Source organism: Sceloporus occidentalis, unplaced genomic scaffold (assembly GCF_023333645.1).
Source record: "Sceloporus occidentalis isolate IW3139 unplaced genomic scaffold, rSceOcc1.0.p SCAF_6, whole genome shotgun sequence".
Classification (NCBI taxonomy): Eukaryota; Metazoa; Chordata; class Lepidosauria; order Squamata; family Phrynosomatidae; genus Sceloporus; species Sceloporus occidentalis.
In genome coordinates, this window is record NW_028316986.1 from 104,373,667 (window position 1) to 104,391,773 (window position 18,107).

At 44.5% G+C, this 18,107-nt stretch overlaps 1 protein-coding gene across 2 annotated transcripts in view; it reads left to right on the forward strand.

The window, feature by feature from the left end:
- The first annotated feature begins 5,827 nt into the window (after window positions 1-5,827).
- The window catches only part of TRAF3IP2 (TRAF3 interacting protein 2), a 37,019-nt gene continuing 24,739 nt past the window's right edge, over window positions 5,828-18,107 (forward strand). The window contains exon 1 of one of the 2 annotated variants that reach the window (XM_089530555.1): window positions 5,828-5,938. The gene's annotated coding sequence lies outside the window, so the exon portion shown is untranslated. Of the gene's footprint in view, window positions 5,939-15,618; window positions 15,660-18,107 lie in introns of those variants that run through there. The other variant, XM_089530557.1, reaches the window with a different exon arrangement.

Here is an 18,107-nt window from a genome sequence, read left to right on the forward strand (position 1 = left end):
TCCGCACCCGTTCTCCGACCCGTAGAGACAGAGCCGCCCTTGGGACAGAGGCAGACGAGGCCCTTGGTCATGACCCCTCAGACGAGGAGTTTCCTGACCGTGATTTATTCGACACCTACCCTGACCTGGTCTACGACCGTCGCACCAGCCAATATTTACTGCCCGTTGACGCCGCTCACCTGAGGCGGAACATTCCTGGCCCGACAAGAGTGAGGCTTCCATCCCCTTCTCGTTGGGACGCCCTCTCCGACAGGATTGACCATCCCAGATGGTCCGCCCGGAATGATGCCTCTCCGATCAGGGTTTGCGACAGTTGTTCCCGTTCCAGATCTCGCTCCAGGTCACGTTCTTTGTCCCCGCCACTAGAAGAACAGACAGCTTTCGGGGAGCCTGACGCCCCCTCTCCCACGGACGATGTCAAGTCCTTCGCTGACCATGTCATCCGGATGGCTGATGCCCTAAAGCTTGAGGTCTCTCGTCCAGAAGAGGACGCATTGGACCCGGTGGAAATGAAGATCCACGGCTGTGCTCCTGCTCCACCTTGTCTGGCATTTCTCCCGTCATTGGAGAAGATTGCTAAGAGGTTCTGGCACACCCCTGCCACCATTGCGTCAACTTCAAGGAAGATTGAAAACCTCTACCGGGTGACGCCATCGGGACCGTCCTGGCTGTTTAACCACCCTAAGCCTAATTCGGCCATCGTAGAGGGCTCTCAGACCATTTTTGCCCCACGTCCATCCTCCACACCAGTTGACAAGGAGAGCAAGAAGATTGATGGCCTCGCAAAGAAATTCTATGCGTCTGTGGCCTTGGACATTAAGATCGCCAACTATGCAGCCTGTATGGGCGCATATGTCCAGTTTTTAGTAGAGAAGATGGACTCTACTATTAACGACCTGCCCGACGACAAGAAGAGAATCATGTCTGCTCTTCGGAACAAAATACACCTCGTTGGTGGCCAGCAGATTATCTCGGCCAGGCACTCCACAGATTGTGCCTCTAAAGTCCTTTCGGGTTCAGTAGCCCTTCGCCGGTATGCTTGGTTGCGGTCATCAGACCTCACTCCCCAAGCCAAAGCTGCCATCGAGGATATGCCCTTTGACAACTCGGGCTTATTCAATAAGGAGACAGATGAGAAACTGAGTTTCAGATACCGGATGAAGACCGCTGCCAGAAAGCATGGCATGTCTTCTTCCACTGCAAAGTCTCCGCGTCGAAGGTACACTGGCCAGCGACCCTGGTACCCATACAACCAGCAACGCTACCATCAGCATGACTGCTCGTTCCAGCCCCTGGATAGACCGCCTCAAAATCGGCCTTCCCAGTCTCCATCCGGCCAGCCTGAGCACCGCCAAACTTCGCAGCCGAGATACCAACAGTCCTACAAAAAGAAGGATAATAGAGGCAAGAAGAGATTTTGAAGCCTCCTAGTGCACTCCGTCCCTATATTTGCCGAAAGGTTACGGCCCTTTTTTGACACCTGGGCATCTATAACTTCAGACTCTTGGGTGTTAAACATCGTCCGACAGGGTTATGCCCTTGAGTTCCTAGAGCTCCCTCCCACTGGAGCCATTAATTCCACCGTCCCGTCAGACACCCTTCTCGACGAAGTGTGCTCCCTCTTACAAAAAGGCACCATCGAACCCGTGGACCCCAGTCGGGCCCGACACTGTTTCTTCTCCAAGTATTTCACCGTCCCGAAGCGGGACGGGGGACTGAGGCCGATTCTGGACTTACGCCTATTGAATTGTTTTATTGTTTATAAACGTTTTAGGATGTTAACTCTCGCCTCTGTTCTGCCACTCTTGCAGAAAGACTCCTGGTTTGCGACACTGGACTTGAAAGACGCTTACTTTCCCGTGGCCATTCGACCCGAGCACCGCAGATTCCTCGCTTTTGCCATCGGACCCGACATATTCCAATACAAGGTCCTGCCATTCGGCCTATCATCGGCCCCGAGAGTATTCACAAAGTGTATGGCACCAGTAGTGGCCTTCCTGCAGCAAAAAGGGATAACGGTCTTCCCATACCTGGACGACTGGCTCTTCACCGCACCGTCCCGAGAGTCCTTGCTGCGGAACGTGCAATTCACTTTGCGTCTCCTGGATGCTCTGGGTCTCAAGGTCAACCTGGAGAAGTCAAATCTAACTCCCTCCAAGAGACTTGAGTTCATCGGAATGATCTTAGATTCGCAGACTTCGAAGGCTTACCTTCCGTCTCTGAGATTTCAGGCCCTCTGTGCAGCAATACGACTTTGCATGGGTCGAAGACGCTTGCAGGTTCGTACCGTCCAAATAGCAATGGGTCACCTGGCGTCTACTACCTTTGTCACCCATTGGGCAAGGCTTTGCCTCAGACCGCTTCAGTCATGGTTTCTCTCCGTCTTCCATCCCGTGCGAGACTCGCCTCTCAAGATGGTCACCATCCCGAGAGCGGTACAATGGTCCTTACGCTGGTGGCTCCAGCCCGACAACGTTTGCATCGGCATGCCGTTCCTGCCCCCTCAACTGGACATCACCTTGACCACGGACACCTCCCTCCAAGGTTGGGGAGCCCATTCCGGAGATTTGACCATCAAGGACAGATGGTCGCAACTGGAGTCCAAGCTTCACTTCAATGCTCTGGAGATGCTGGCGGTAGAGAAGTCCCTCAAGGCCTTTCAGACCTTCCTCTCCAGCAAAGTGGTTCTTTTGCTAATGGACAATACGACCACAATGTACTACCTAAACAAACAGGGTGGTACAAGGTCAAAGACGTTACTGGACATTACTCTTAGAATTTGGGACTGGTGCATAACGCACAAGATCCTTCTCCAGTGTATCCACCTTCCTGGAGACCAAAACGAGCTGGCAGACCAATTGAGCAGATCTCCAACGACTTGCCACGAGTGGAGACTTCACCCGGAGGTGGTCTCCAAACTATTCCAGCGCTGGGGAACACCGGTCCTGGACCTGTTCGCGTCATCCCAGAACTCTCATTGTCAAAGCTTTTGTTCACGTGACCGAGCCCACGGGCCGCTGGGGGATGCCTTCCAGTTCAGATGGTCACAAGGACTACTCTACGCGTTCCCTCCAATCCCACTCATCACAAGAGTCCTAGCGAAGATAATGTCGGATGCTTCGGATGTGATACTGATCACCCTGTGGTGGCCGAGGCAGACCTGGTTTGCTCATGCCCTACGCCTCGCCGGGGGGACATATCTCCGTCTGGAGTTCCATCCCGACCTCCTGTTGCTCCACAACGGAATGATTCTCCACCCAGGAATGGAGTCTCTCCCATTGGTAGCGTGGAGGATCCAAGGCTAATGTCCCTACCTCCTAACGTACTGTCGGTCATCCAGGCAGCTCAGAAGCCTTCCACGCAGAAAGCTTACTGCTATAAATGGGAAAAGTTCTTAGCCTTCCTTAAGGACAAAGACACTGCTCCATCCCAAGTCTCCATTCCTATGGTGCTGGAGTTTCTGATGACCTTGGCAGACTCAGGCCTATCCTTGAACTCTATCAAGTCCTACCTCTCAGCGATTTGTTCGCGTTATTTGTTTGATGACAAACCTTCTTTGTTTAAGGACCCTCTCATTAAGGGGTTCCTTAGAGGATTTAATAATCTTCATCCACCTGTTACCAGCCCGACACCAGCGTGGAGCCTAGACCTGGTTCTCTCTCGATTGGTCTCCAACCCGTTTGAGCCCATGGCCACAATAGATCTTAGGCTGCTGACATGGAAGACTGCCTTTTTAGTCGCTGTGACTTCTGCTCGACGGGCTGGTGAACTATGTGCCTTGAGAATGGACCAACCATACCTCTGCTTCCATAAGGACAAGGTGGTACTCCGTACTGACATTACCTTTCTGCCAAAGGTGGTGTCAGCCTTTCATATCAATCAGGACATTGTTCTTCCAACGCTGGCCCCGAACCCGACTACTGATGACGAACGCTGATTGCGTGCCCTGGACGTTCGTAGGGCCCTTGCCTTTTATCTTGATAGGACTTCCAGCTCTAGACTCTCAAACAGACTTTTTGTTTGCTATTCAGAGACTAAAAAGGGTCTACCTGTTTCTCCTCAAAGATTCTCCAAGTGGATATGCAATACCATCCACCTGTGTTATGAGCTTGCTGGTAAATCTCCTCCCAGTCGGGTTCGAGCTCATGCAACACAGGCGGTAGCAACATCCTCGGCGTTTTTGGCAGGGATAGCGCTTGAGGATGTTTGCAAGGCAGCTGTCTGGTCCCAGCCTTTGACGTTCGTCAGACATTACAGGCTGGATGCCAGAGCTAGGCAGGATGCTGCCTTTGGGAGGGCAGTGTTATTATCTGGGTTGCATTAATCACATCACACAGCACTTGTTGGTGTTAAGTGTTCAGTTTAATAAAAGGTTCTGTTTTAACATTATTTGGACACTCCCTCCTCCTTGTCTTAAGCTTGGTAGTCTAACCCATTTGTGTGATTCACAGAGACCACGAAGAAGGAGGACAGGTTGCTCACCTGTAACTGTGTTTCTTCGAGTGGTCATCTGCGAATTCACACAAACCCGCCCATCCATCCCCTCAGTGTCCCGTTCATTTTGCATTACTACGTTGCTGTCGCACTGATTGCGCGGCTCATTTGGAACTGGAGAAGAGTGGGCCGCTAGGGGACATATATAGTGGTGGGCGGAGTTACCGCCAAAAAGTTGCAGAAAGTTGTTACTTCATTTTCTGCCCAGAGATTCTGGAAGTTTCCGAACTTGGCTGCGCAGGCGCAGAAAAATCCATTTGTGTGAATTCGCAGATGACCACTCGAAGAAACACAGTTACAGGTGAGCAACCTGTCCATTCAAGCCATGGATGATTGAATCCATGGATTAAAAAAAAATCGTGGATAAGGAGGGATGACTGTATAACAACAACAAACACTTTGTTCCTTTGGATTTTTAGTTGCCCTCCTTCAGCAACATAGTCTATTGATGTGGAGTGCAGTCTTTAAAGAATAATAATATACCTGATCCTAACCCTGATAGCATCTATACAGGATACAAACTGTTGTAGTTAAGTGCCTCTAAACTCTCTCACTTATGGCAACCCTAGCATAGGGATATCTTGGCAAGATTTATTATTCACAGGGAGTTTGTCATTGCCATCTAATAAGGCTGAGAGAGTGTGATTTTCCCAAGGTCACCCAGTGAGTTTACGTGGCTGAGCAGGATCTCAAGTCTGGTCTCCCTGGGGGTCTACTACTTTTATATGTGGCAATGTCCTCCATTTTCTATGTTTTGAGCTTTCATATGTGGCAATGTCCTCCATTTTTTGTTTTAAGCTTTCATAAGTGGTAATGTCCTTTTCTGTTTTGAACTTTTATATGTGGCAATGTCCTCCATTTTGAGCATGACTAAGGAGGATTGATTTATATTTCTATGAGTGTTTATTCGGCTTTTATATGCAGTGACGTCCGCCACTTTTCCTTGAGCACCTTCCATTTTGAGCATGGCAAAGCATAAATTTATACTTCTGAGTGTTTTGAGCTTTTACATCTGGTAACGACCTCCACTTTGAGCCTAAGAAGCATGAAGGTATTATTATGTTTCTGAGTGTTTATTCAGCTCTTATTATGTGGCAATGCCCTCCATTTTGTGGTGCCTCGTCCTCCTCTGCAGTCCCCTGGTCTTTGGCCTTGGAAGCACACCTTGGGCCCCTCACTTTTCTTCTTCCTTCAGGCTCTGCAGGCCCTCTGCCTTGCTGCTGGCTGTGTGGGGCAGGCGAGGAGGCCCTCTCTCCTCCTCCTCCTTCTCTGCCTTCCCTCCTCTTTGGGTAGATATTTGCATAGAGACTCACTTCCTGGTGGAGAGCTGGGCTTGGCTCAGCAATTTATTACCTGGCTGCGAAGGAGGAAAGGCCCCAAGGAGAGGCCTGAGGAGGAGAGCCCCACAGCAAGTGGGCAAGCAGGCCCTTCTCTCTGCTCAGGGGTGAGTGCTGAGATGACTTCCCACCCCACACCTTCCCCTTGGAAGTGATCCACTTTATAGTAGTAGTAGTAGTAGTAGTAGTAGTAGTGGGGCCTTGGCTGGGATTTGGTTATCCAGGATCCCATTATATACAAAGTCCCATTAAAGTCCCATTAGTGGCACAGTAAAATTGTGCCTCTTATATAAAATGGCAAAAATCCAGGTTTGCTAATATATATATATATATATATATTTATAATTTATTTAACACAATTTTGCAACCTTAAGTATATCATTTCTGAAGTTGCTCTACAGAAATTTGAAATCCCTAGCTTGCATAAGCCTTATCTGCAGTTATTGTACAAAAACAGTATATTCTGGGGAATATTTTCAAGCCGTGGATGATGCTTGAATCCACGGATAAAAGATCCGCGGATACAGAGAGCCAACTGTGGTGTTATTGTTATGTTATTAAAACCTCTTCTTCTTCGGAGGTTTTTAAACAGAGGCTGGATGGCCATCTGTCAGGGGTGCTTTGAAGGTGCATTCCTGCATGGCACAATGGGCTCAGACTGGATAGCCCTTGGGGGTATTTTCCAACTCTAGGATTCTATAATTCTCTTGACATGCCATGCAGGAATACACAATCAAAGCACCCATGACAGATGGCTATCCAGCCTCTGTTTAAAGATCTCCAAAGAAGGAGACTCTGAGGAAAAGTGGGATATTTTGACCACGTTCAAAAAAGCATGCGTCTGTTTTGCAACTGTTGTTGTTATGTGCCCCCGTGTCATGTGGCAACCCAAAGGCAAATTTGTCAATTTATAAACCTAGCAATTTAGGACGATGCTATCATGGGGTTTTCTTGGCAAGTTTCTTCAGAGGGGGTTTGCCCTTGCTATCCTCTTAAGCCAAGAGAGTGTGACATGCCCAAGGTCGCCCAGTGGGTTTTTATGCTTAAGCTGGGATTCAAACCCTGGTCTCCAGAGTTGTAGTCCAACACTCAAACTGCTACAGTACACCATGCTGGCTCTGGCCATGTTTAAAAAAACATGCCTGTTACGTAGTTGTTGTGGGGTTGTGAGCCTCCAAGTCATTTTTGACTTATGGCGACCCAAAGGCAAACCTGTTTTTTGGCAAGTTTCTTCACAGGGGATTTGCCCTTGCCATCCTCTGAGGCTGAGAGAGTGTGATTTGCCCAAGGTCACCCAGTGAGTTTTTATGCTCAAGCTGGGAATTGAACCCTGATCTCCAGTTAAATGTTAAAACATTTTAAAATATTTTTGCCTGATGAAGAAGCCAGTGAAGTTTCAAAAGCTTGTAACATGTTGTTATTTTTTGGATTTGATTGGTCCAATAAAGGTATCACTATTTGGTGGATTTTGGATGTTACTGTCCTGATCTCCAGGGTTGTAGTCAAATGCTCAAACTACTACACCACCTAGTAATCTCCATTATTGTTAGATCTAACAGCTAGAGGCCTAGTTGCTGTTGTTGTGTGCGCCTTCAAGTCCTTTCCAATTTGACCCTAAGGTGAACCTATCATAGGGTTTTCTGTGGCTGAGAGTGTGACTGTAGCTCCTATTATCCATGCCTCTTGCCCTTTGCTCCTTCAGATGTTTTGGATTTCAGCTCACAGAAGTCCTGGTCAGTGTGGCCAATGATTAAGAAGGGGCCACATCTGGAGCACCAGAGTTTGAGAATCATGTTGCATATTTCTACAAGGCTTTGGCTAGAATTTCTGAGTTTCATGTTATATAATCACATAGGCTGCGATTCTATGTGCACTTACTTGAGGCATGAAACCATGAACTCAGTGGGACTTGTTTCAGAATGAGCACATATAGAATGCTCTGTGGATGGGTTATTAAAATAAATTTGAATAAATAAAGTCTGCATGCAAGGGGAAATGTCAGACTCACACACATATTTTGCTGTATACATGCACATGCACATCTAGAAACAAATGGATTGTGGTGTGCTTCAAAATTACTATGATTCAAAGAATTCTTTGAAGTCTTCTTTTTCCAAAAACTGAGTAATTTTGGCCTAATGTTTGCTATTTTAGAAAAAGCAAGACAGATGCTATTGTGGTTATAGAGGCAAGCTTTGCAATTCTGGCATAAGGCAACAAGCAATATGAAGTATACTTGGCCTTCCACATTTGCAGCTTTGACTTTTGCAGATTTGATTATTTGTGGTTTTGATTAATATGTCCGCTCTAGAAATCTCTGTGTCCTCCATTGCAACTCTGCCAGAAGTTTACCATAGAGTTGTGCTGGAAAACCTAGAAGTTCCTAGAGAAAACATTTCTCTAGGCATTCATAGGTCCTCCAGCATGATTCTGTGATCAACGTCTGGCAAATGTTGACCATAGAGTTGCACTGGAGGTGTTCTCTTAGATAAAAAGAATAGTGCTTTTATTATTTGTGGTTTTTCCACATTCACAGGGGTCCTTCACCCCTAACCCCAGCGAATGTGGGGGAACCACTGTATTCTTGTTGTTGTGTGCCTTCAAGTCGTTCCCAATTTATGGTGACCCTAAGGTGACCCTATCATGGGGTTTTCTTGGCATTTTTCTTCACAAGGGGTTTGCCATTGCCATCCTCTGAGGCTGAGAGAGTGTGACTTACTCAAGGTCACCCAGTGGAATTACATGGCTGAGCCAGGATTGAACCTTGGTTTCCAGAGCCCTAGTCCAATGCTCAAATTACAACGCCACAAAGTGTTAAGTGGCTTTTAATTTACAATGAATTCACAATGGTGAGACATGTTCTTTTCCATGGCTCAGAAATGTATCTTCGAGACTTGTTACTGCTGGATGAATAGTTAAATAATTAGTAGTGTCAGAAATTATCAATAGGTAGATAAGTATTATTCCATCCTCTTTTTCAGGGAGACATGAGATTGGGTGGAGATTGGGTGAAGATGAAACTAGCTGTTATTGGTTTGGAACATCAGTTGTTGGTGCTTTGGGCTGCCATTCACACACACACACCCACACACACACACACCTGTGAAATAATCCAGAACTGAATGCATCTGAAAACAGAATAGTTGGCTAGCTGAAAGCTTGATTTGCTCTGTGAGGCTTTTCCTGTGCTCTGCTTAATTTAAGAAAAATACATCTGATGAAAATGTATAAAGACAACTGAAATCCATTCTCTGTTACACACCCCTCACAGAGTGTTATCTCCTTTTTCCTCCCCTGCCAGTATCTTAGCAGTGGGCCTGTCTCTTAGCAATATTAAATGGCATGAAATTGAAGGCCTTTGAAGTGGGAATTTACCTAGTGTGCCTTTCTTTACTGCACATTCTTTCTTGCTGCTATGAGAAGAAGGTATAATCAAAAACAGGCTCCTATAGTCAGGCTCTTTCTTTAGAGATCTCATCTGCTGACACCAGCCTTTAAAAAAGGAAACTGCACAGATTTCAAACTTGCCATGAAGAATTATATTAAGAAATGTAAAGAATGGGCTTGAGCACACAGCTATAAGCTTTCTTTTCTTTTCTTCTTTTTTCTACTTTTTTTCTTTCTTTCTTAATGCTGAAGCTCTTCGGTTGGGAATTTGAACTCTCTGTCAGGACAGACTCATTCAGGATAAACTGGCCCAATGGAGCATCTGCTTCTTTTTCTATAATTCCCTCCTCTTTCCTTGAAAGCTTGAATGGGTGTCCTTATCCGTTGCCACAATACTTTATCTGTGAACATTACTGTGGCTCACTGTTTTAGCTGTGGGAGAACACTTCCCACACTACTGATATGCTTCCCCCTCCTTCAACAACACCGACAGGCTAGACAGAAGAATCTCAGTAGTGCCTCAAGATTTAGGACTTTCTTTTTAAACAGAGTCAGATTTTGGAAATGTCTGATCACAAGAATATTCCACCAAGCAACTCATTGAAAACGTCTGAAATTATTTGCCAAAGGAATCTCTGTGGTGTAACTTTGTACTTTAGACCAGGAGACAGAAAGAAAGTACAAGGGCTCCTGAGCTCTTAGACAGTAGGATATAAATTCAGACTTCATAGATTTAACAGTTGCAGGTACTTGCAGAAATAACTGTGGTTCTGATAACTAAAAGAATGGTGGCTTTGGTCTAAAACACACTGCAGAAATCATCCAGTTTGAAACCGCTTTAACTGTCCTTGTTCAATGTAGGGAATTCTGGAAACTGTAGTTTTGTGAGACATCGAGCCTTCTCTGTCAGAGAGCTGTGGTGCCACAATAAACTATAGTTCCCAGGATTCCCTAGCACTGAGCAAGGGCAGTTAACGGGGTCTCAAACTGGATTATTTCTGCAGTGTGTTTTGGACCTTTATCAACCATTTTGATTTTTATTGAATTCTGTAAAGGTTGAAGAATTCCAAGCTGGTCTAGCCAAAAGAACTGAATAGATAAAGAAGGAATGAGCCAGCATGGTGTAGTGGTGAAATCTTGAAATCTTGGCATTTGTATTTTGGTCAGAGACACCAGAGCAATCTGAATAGTAATTCTAAGTACACGTCCCTAAACTGCAAATCCCAGAATTGCATGGGATCTTCCCATGTCAGTTAAAGTGAAGTCATAGTGCTATAATTGTGTAGTGTAAATGAGTGCCAAAAGAGGCAAAGTGAAAAAAGGACTCTCTTTTAGAGGTGCCTTCATTAAAAAAAAATTGTGATGGATTCCCTATTATGTTGGCCCCACAGTTCTATCACTCACCTTTCCATTTTAGTCTCAAGATCCCTCCCTGGATCTGGTATTTGGGCCTCAAGGTGACCACTGGTGGACAAATGACTGTTGATCTGTGGGTTCAGTGTGGTAAAGTGTAACCAGATCTTCCTTATCAATTGTTAAATTAAAATCAAAGTTCTAGAAAATAGAACCAGTTCTGCAAAACCCAATTAAGATCTCCATTCTCCTCTCCCTAACTGGCCCCAACTCATCTGATCTCAATATTTAATCCATTCCTATCTGCCCCTGTCCCTAACTCTCTTTCTAACTCTAGCTGGCCCGATCTAACTCACTAATAGATAAGCACCTTGTTTTATGGGAGCCAATGTTGCGTAGTGGTTTGAATATTGGACTACAACTCTGGAGACCAGAGTTTGAATCCCAGCTCAGCCATGAAACTCACTGGGTGATCTTGGGCAAGTCACATTCTGTCAACCTCAGAGGATGGCAAGGGCAAACCCCCTCTGAAAAAAAACTTGCCAAGAAAACCCTATGATAGGTTTTCCTTAGGGTCGCTATAAGTCGGAAACAACTTGAAGGCACACAACAATAACAACAAACCTTGTTTTATATTTTTCCTCCATAGATCTCGCCTCCCAGTATGCCATGAGTTGTGACTGATTGGGCCTAATCAGGTTTACCCAGTTTTTTGCTTCACAGGGATAAATGCTAAAGCCACATAAAACATTCATATACCCCAAAAGTAACAATGGCTCTCTTTGGAAGGCTCCTAGTTATGGCATTCGGTGGAATATTATAGTGCAGGGTTGGAAATCACGCAAGCTTCTAGATGTCAGTGGGCTGCAGTTCCCAGCATTCCTCATGATTGTCAAGGCTAGCTAGCCCTGCTGGGAGTTGCTATCCAACAGCATCTGGAGGGCTGTATGAGTCCATCCATGTTTTAGAGGCTGAAGATGTAGAAGGGTTGTTATATATGCAGTCCATTTCTTATGATATGTCATTTAGGGGTGAATTTTCATCATGGCTTGCTTGTATCAGTTTCTCCAGAGACAAATATATTTTGAGGTGATTGTTTCCAAATATGTAGAGGTTGCTACACTTGAAATCTCTAGGATCCTTGATACATGCAAGCAGTTCTCAGCATTCTTTTTTTCTCTTCAGAAACAGACAAAATTAAATTGGATTTGTTTCAGTTTGATATTGAACTTTTCCCTTTATGCAACTGCAAAGTGAGTGAGGCTTGAAGGAACACATCAAACTAGCTCTACTGGAACACATTATTATTCTTCCAAACTTGGCAAGAAAATTAACCATGAAGAACATGTGCTTCCTCAAATTAAATGCAAGGATTTTTATTTTTATTTTTTGGACCAGAGAGCTGCACAGGTCAGAATGGAGAAACAAATAGTCACATCACGGAAACTCCAGTTTTGGGGAAAGGCAACCCATTAGTTTTGGGGCTGCAGTGCAAAGTAAGGGTTACACCTCTCATGCTGCAACATCCCACAGTGATCCAAACCAGTCATCCTCCTCCACTAGCTGCTTTTTTCAGAAAGAAGGAAAAGTTGGTGGTTCCAGACATAAGAACTTCCATAACAGGGCTATTTCTTCCTCAAAAACAACACAGCCTCATGGGCTTACTCTTCAGTCAGAAGTATTGGATTGGAAGTCATTGATTCATATACTAATGGGGCAGTTAGACACAAAATCCAGAAGTCTTTTTCTGTATTACACCTGTGTAACTATGCCAATATAATGGATGGCAGCAGTGAAAATAGAGAACAAATCAATTTATTCGGGGGAATTGGGTATTAACAGTGTTGATTTTGCCTGTCTAATCAGAAATAAGCCCAGTCCTTGCTGATTTCAGTGGGTCATTGTTGCAGATAAACATGTTGATAAACGGGCAGCTTGATTCAAGTGAAAGAAAGTCAGGGGCAAAGGTGGAGAGGGTGGGGGCAATTTAATAAAACCATTTCTCCTTAGATTCCTTAGTCCTTGTTGTCAATTTTGGGTTGAATAACTCTGAAGGATTTCCAAACTGACATGCCGTGAAGGAATCTGGATATAATGTAGTGAACAACAGTAGCAAAAACAAACAAACAAACAAATGAAAAACCAAGCAAAAAATGCCAAAGACAAATAATAATCCAGGGCACACTGTTCCAAAGCAACTGTTGTGTGTTGTGTTGTGTTATGTTGTGGGCCTTCAAGTGTTTTGTGACTTATGGCAATATCATGGAGTTTTCTTAGCACGATTTGTTCAGAGGAGGATTGTCATTGCCTTCCCTTGAGACTGAGAGAATGTGATTGCCCAAGGTCACTCAGTGGGTTTTGCGACTGAGCTGGGAATTGAACCCTGGTCTCCAGAGTCATCATCCAACACTCAAACCACTACATCACACTGGCTCTAGGTTCCAATGCAACTACCACAACTAAATTGACAAGTCTCATGAGATTTGATGGGGAAATGTGAGTCTGAAGAATCCAGGCAGTCAATCTTCCAGGCAGTAGATTGATTAGCACAAAACAGCCTGCAATGTCTATTGGTCTGCCTTAGCACTAGTTATTGTGGACTGTTTCCCAAAATTGTTGTTTATGGTCCAGACCAACACTGGAAAACACATGTTTTGTCATGTGTGGATACCTTGAAGCCTTGTGTTCTGATGTTACTGTGTTTGTTTTTCATAAAGCTTCATAGAGGCACGGAGTCAGAAGAGGCCTCAATAATAGTTTATTGTTTGTTTGTTTGTTTATGGTATTTATACCCCGCCCTTCAGCCCTAAAGGCTGTCAGAGCGGCTTACAATTATTATTTTTAATTAGTTTATGACTGAAAAAACATTAATGAAATGTTTATCATGTAAGAGCTTACTTCTAAAATATTGTTCACAAGTGTAATATATCCTCTACATGTAAGAGTTTAGGAATTTGTCATTTAAATCTGTTCTTTTCCAGATTTATTTTGAGTGTTGCCTATTTATATCTTTTTGTTGGTTATATATTCTTTTGTATCTGTATGGCCAGTATTTTCAGATATCCATATTTTGGGATCAATACTATAAAGATAATAAGTAGTACCTTATGCTGAGAAAGGAAATGGTAGTTTGTACATATGTAGGTTAGTTGCTAATTATTTCTTGTTGCTGTGTACCTTTGAGTCATTTCTGACTTATGTCGACCTTATAATAGGCTTTTCTCTGCAAAATTTGTTAGAGTAGTTGCATTCTTGTGAGACTAAGACAATGTGACTTGGTCACCCAGTGGGTTTCCATGGCTGAGTGAGGAATTGAATCTTGGTCTTCAGAGTCCTAGGAGTATATCACATGGAGCTTTTTGGTGGTTTTGTGGCTCAGTTCCAGCTCACTTCTGAAGTGACTGCACTTCCAATGATGCGGTTTCATGTCATAAACTGTTTTATCAGATGACATTGATTTCTATGGGAGCCCCTTGTGAATTGCTTCAGCAGTGTTTCTGAAGTCAGCCCTCATTTTGGTAAAAAAAGGAAAAAAGTGACTCCAGAGAATTTGTTTCCTGGCTGCCTTCAATTGCACTGTGATTTGCTCTGGTGTGGAATAGCACTCTGATGCCACCCCCCTTGGCCCCTGCATCCTGCTCCGTCATTCCCCTCCTCCTCCTTCATGCCATCTCCTCCTCTCTGCCAACCAGCCAATCCCATCATCCCCTGCGTCCCCTGCATCCTCCTAGACCCCGATCTGCTCCCCTCCTTCAGCCTCCCACCAATCCCATCATCCCCTGCCTTCTCCTAGACCCCGATCTGTTCCACTCCTTCACCCTGCCACCAATCCCATCATCCTCTGACTGCTCCTGCATCCCGATCCTGGCCCCAGGGACCCCCAGCGACCTATCCCATCATCCCCTGACTGCTCCTGCATCCCGATCTGCTCCTCTCCTTCAACCTGCCACCGATCCCATCATCCCCTGCCTCCTCCTTCACCTCGATGAAGGATGACAGCTAAGGAGGGGGCAGGGAAGGAGGCCAGAGACCCACTGAGCATGCCCAAGGGTGCTGATTTGAATTGTTGACCCCTCAAAGTATTCTCTGGTGTGGTAATACAATGTGCATTCACTCCCCTTTGCTTGAGTCCGCATCACGTGACTTGCTTGGAATCGAACTGACTTCGCTTGCCCCTCACTTCGGAAGGACAACAGAAAGGCAACCAGGTGTGGTAAAACATCATGTTTTACCCTTAATTCTCATTGCTAGAGAGGAGTGACTCTGGATCTAGTGTGGAGAAACATCACGCTTTGCATTGCTAGAACAGGAGTGCCTGTGGATCTGAGCTGCAACCCCCCCCCCCCCAATGTGTGATAAGGTCCCTAGTCCGATATCAAACCACTACACCATGCTGGCTCTCCACTAATCATTTTTAGTTAATAATAAAGTGGTTAGGTGTTAATGGTAAAGGGCTGGTGGATAGGAGGAATAAGTGGTTTAGGAATAAACCCTGTGGTCCTTAGAACAGTGTCCCAGGGTCATGATATATTTTGGATCTCTCTCTCCAAGAATCAAGGTGGAAGTCAAGGGTACTCACTGGATGCTGGTAGAGCATTCCGTCATCATGGTAGTCCAGCCCATAGACTTCCCATTGGTAGCTGTGGCATGCCTCTGTCTCCCAAATCTGCTCTTTCCTTTCTTTGGGCATGTCCTAAAACAGGTGGGAAACTAGCCCAACCATTGAGCTGAAGTAGTGAATTTCTCTCTCATTGAGGGCAAGACTTTTTGAGGATGGAACAAGGGGAAGACAACAGAAGGATTGAGGAAAATCAACTTTTTGCCTTCCTCGTACCTTGGCTGGTGTGAGCCCGGGAGGGTTTGGGGTGTGATGGCTATTCTATCATGGATTCTCCCTCCTTCGCTGCTGTTTGTGATGTCTGTTTTAAATTTTGTTCTGCTATTCACTGTCTTGTGCTGCCCAGTATCTAAGAAATGCAGGAGGAAGGGGAACATAGTCTTGTCCATTCTGATTTCTGAAGTTTCTTACACCCAAGAAAAGTGCCAAGTTATTGTTCTTAAGAGCCACACATCTAAAATAAAACAAAGGTAGGCAGTAGATAATTGTCATTAATTTTTGGTATGTTTCCCTCACATTTAGTAGTTTTCAACAGCCATAATAACATAGGGCCCAAACAGACAGGCCAAAATAAAGCTGCTTCGGGTCACTTTGGAGGTATGCTGTTTAAATGACATACACATCTTAAGAGGCCAGAAGCTGCACCAAAGCCGTGCTCTAGTCCGTAGGACTGCAGCATAGCTTTGGCATGGCTTCTGTCCTCTTAGGACCCATGCAGTGTTTAAACAGCATACCTCCTAACTGACCTGAAGCAGCTTTATTTGGGCCTGCCTGTTCAGGCCCGTAGGTAGGACACTAATGAGCAAAGAGGATGTTTTCTTGGAGCAGCATTGGTTGTATGTCGAGTTCTACAATCAGGTGAAAGATTAAAAAGCTTTTAAATGAGAGAATACACTGTGGCTGGGACAGGAAGGAGGTAGATTGGGATCTGGTGGCAATGTATGGTAATATGCAGTAGATCAGTAAAGGTTTCTGACTCGTTTTTTAAACAGTAGCAACAGTGTAAGCCTATGCATTGTTTAAGTGCCATTATTCAGTGGCTTCCATTCAAGCTATTCTGCTGCTGAAATTGAGGGACAGGAAAAAATTGGAGTTGATTTTGCTGCAACAAGACTATCGCCTGAGGTCTGGTACTAATAACAAATTCCTTTGAAATGTGAATTCCTTTGAAATTTGAAAACAAATTCCTGAGATATACTCAGAGACTCCCTGGGTCTTAATTCTCAGGTTACTTTTGTGTTTTGCACCTGGGTCTTCTTTGTTGTTCTCAGAGTCTAGTAAAAACAAAGTAGGTCCAAGAAGTCTGAAATTTGGCCAACTTAGCATTATGGCCTTTCTTTTTTACATGCCAGTATTCAGTATTACCTGTAATATCCACGTCATTCAGGAGAATCACCAACTATTGCTGGTCATTATTTAATTTTAATTGCCCTAGAGAATGACTGCCTTTCTCTTTGGATACTCTAATGTTCCTTGTGTTACTCACTTATCTCAGTTGCCCTTGAGAAACCATGCCACTTCTTACCAGCCACCAAACACCTTACTCTGTGTGAGTGAAAAATAAATGGATCCCAGCGCGCGCGCGCACACACACACACACACACACACAATTTTGGTTACCTCATGTACCCTATATGTTGTCATGTTATCTCAAATACACCCTTTACATTTGATGAATCCAGAGGGAAAAAATGTTTAGGGTGCCCTCTAAGCCCTCCCCCAAAAGATATCTGTAGGCTCTGTTTTAAGTCAGAGCCATCTCAAACATTCTCTCTAGACTGGATTAAAATTTCTTCAACTCTTTTCATGTTATGTAGTAACAAATATAAATAGCAGACAGAAACAACTGTAATCAAGTAGAAACCTTGTGAACATTTTTTTGTTGCTATAATTGCAACTGTGTCTGCAACTATTACATCTGGAGTCCTGTTACTGACATATATGTGTCTAGCCCAGCAGCATTTCAATTATTATGAAAGAGTAGACTAGATATATCAAGATCTTTTGTATAGTACAGTATATCTGTAACATCATTTTCAATTTAATATCATGAGCACAATGGATGTCCCGTTGATTTCAGTAGTATAGTTCAGCTCATTCTGATTCCTGTCCCTCCCTCCCTCTCTCATTAAAATGAGTGTGACATAAAATGCACAGTTTTGGCTAGATTATTCTCCAAGTCTTTTCTTATCTGAGATATCACATCTGCAGCCAATGAGTATAACACAAAGCTGAAGGTGGGGGGGGGGGGGGACAAACAGTAATTGTAGCAATACTGAAGTTATATTCTTCTGCAAATAAAAACGCCCAGTGGACAGATAGTCAGATGTGTCAACTTCTGTATCATATCCAGGGATGGAGTCAGAGAAAGAACTCTAAACTTAAAGGTAATCAATGATTTCATGCTCTGTCTTTCCTAAACAAATTTTAGTTCAAATTTTAAAGAGCATTGTTGTGATTGTTTGCCTTCAAGTCGCTTCCAAATTATGGTGACCCTAAACAGGGTTTTCTTGGCAAGATTTGTTCGGGGGGGGGGGTGCCCTTGTCTTCCTCTGAGGCTGAGAGAATGTGACGTGCCCAAAGTCACCCAGTGAGTTTCCATGGCAAAGCAGGGATTTGACCTGTGGTCTCCAGAGTCATAGTCCAATGTTCAAAACACTACACCACGCTGGTTCTATAAAGAACGTACTGTTGGTCAAATACATTTGTCTCTTCACATTTGCGGATTTGACTTTTGCGGATTTGATTATTCACGGATTTTATTAATATGTTCTCTCTAGGAATATCTAGGTCCTTCAGTGCAACTCTATGGTCAACTTTAACCAGAAGTCACACTGAAGGACCTAGAGATTCCTAGAGAGGACACTCCACTAGGCATTTGTAGCTCCTCCAGGGCAGCTCTATGGTCAATGTCTGGC